This window comes from Passer montanus, unplaced genomic scaffold (genome assembly GCF_014805655.1).
Source record: "Passer montanus isolate IOZ18808 unplaced genomic scaffold, ASM1480565v1 scaffold144, whole genome shotgun sequence".
NCBI classification, from domain to species: Eukaryota; Metazoa; Chordata; class Aves; order Passeriformes; family Passeridae; genus Passer; species Passer montanus.
Genome location: NW_024361386.1, coordinates 15,041 through 16,727, shown reverse-complemented (window position 1 = coordinate 16,727; position 1,687 = coordinate 15,041). Strand labels below are relative to the sequence as shown.

The following is a 1,687-nucleotide window of genomic DNA, read 5'->3' as shown; positions in this document are numbered from 1 at the left end:
TGAAGGCCAGGAATGTTTGAAACTGAACTCCACAAGCGCAGAGATAGGGAAGGACGTTAGGGCTCCTTGCATGTGCCAGAAATAGAGCACATCCAGGAAAAGAGCCTGGAACAATGGTGCAGGAAAAGCTTATCTGCAGGAGCAAAGGAGCACAGGTTTCTTTATAGTGCCTGAAAAAAACCAACAAAACAAAACAAAGCAAAACAAAACAAAACAAAACAAAACGATGGCCCTGCTGTAGATCCTGACTCTCCTCTCTCCCACTCTCCCCCAGGTCCAGCAGAGCTGAGGATGCAGAGCTCCGAGGGTGGCTCACCTGGCCGGGCAGGGCTGGCCCAGCTCTCTGGTGAGCACTGGAAATGCAGAATTTCATCTTCACTGCCTCAGCTCCATGAACACCCTGAGGAGCCCCGTGCTGAGACCAGCCCTGGGGCCAGCTGCCAGGGAGGTGCCAGGGCTGAAGAAATGCCCTGAGAGCTGGTGCCAGGGCAGGGTGAGCTCTGTGAGCGTCAGCAAAGGCAAAGGGGCTGCTCCATCCCAGCCAGGGTCTGCCACAGCTTCAAGGGGAACCCCTGCCACATCCACCTGCACACGGTGGTGTGCAGCTGGAGGGGGCTGCAGGAGCCAGCCCGGGCTCCTTCTTCTGGCTGGGGGCCCACAAAATCACCAAAGCCTTCTGCCAAGCTGGGAGGACGGGCACGAACAGGACCTGAGGGGGGTGTGGGTGGGAGGGCTCTGGGGGGTGAGCTGGGATGCTCAGGGAGCTGCTGGCTCAGCTGGCGTGGGGAGGGATGGAGGAGCTGCTGGAGGCCTGCAGGGGACAGGACGGTCCCTGGGCACCCCCGGCAGCCCGGGGTGTGGCTGTGGTGCCAGACCCTGAGAGGACAGGAGAGCTCCCTGCCAGCCCCCTGGGCAGGACGTGGCTCTGCCATCGCTTCTGTCAGAGGGCACACAGGGCACTGCAGGAACATTGAGGTGTAACAGGCTGGGCTGAAGGGCAATAAAGAGCAGATGCCTGAAGCCTTCTGATGAGCTGTGGTGTTGCTCTGTGTGCTGAAGCCATCTGGAATTGCATGGTGACACCCTGTGAGCTGTGCCATCTCCTCTGTGCCATGCTGTGACACCCTGGGCACCAGGGCTCAGGGAGCAGCTCAGGATTTGCTGCCCTGGGCTGGGATGATGCTCCAGGGGCACCTGCTGCAATCACACCACAGAAACCCTGGTGAGTGCACTATCGTGAGGATTGTGTAAATATTTTCATTAACTTCACCTTCAATCTACATGAAGGGCAGATTTTTATCACATTTCCTGACAAAACAGCTTTTTTTTTCTTTTCAGGAGGGAGGAGGAGGATGAGTAAGTGCTAGAGGAGAATTCCTGCAGTGATTTCACAGCAGATGAAAGCAGCCAGATAGGAGCTGTGCTGCCTGGAGCAAGGGGACAGGCACCCCCAGAGCCTGCAGCACTCCCATTTCCTGGTGATGGGGCACGTTTGGTATTCCTGTCTGTCTGACAGGAACACGGGGAGAGGCCCAGCCCCGCGGGCAGCTCCAGGCTCTGCCTGCCCCCTCCAGGGTGCATTTGAAGGGTCTGGGGTTGACCCTGTGTGTGGCTGGCAGGGAATAAACGGGAACCAGCCCAGCCTGGGAATTACCCTGCACTGGGCTGGGCTGCGGGCTCCTCTGCC

At 58.3% G+C, this 1,687-nt stretch overlaps 1 long non-coding RNA gene across 1 annotated transcript; it reads left to right on the top strand.

The window, feature by feature from the left end:
* Positions 1–286: 286 nt before the first annotated feature.
* Positions 287–1,687, top strand: LOC120498272. The gene is made up of 3 exons (XR_005626655.1): positions 287–346; positions 1,060–1,222; positions 1,339–1,687. It is a non-coding gene; the product is annotated as an uncharacterized LOC120498272 (long non-coding RNA).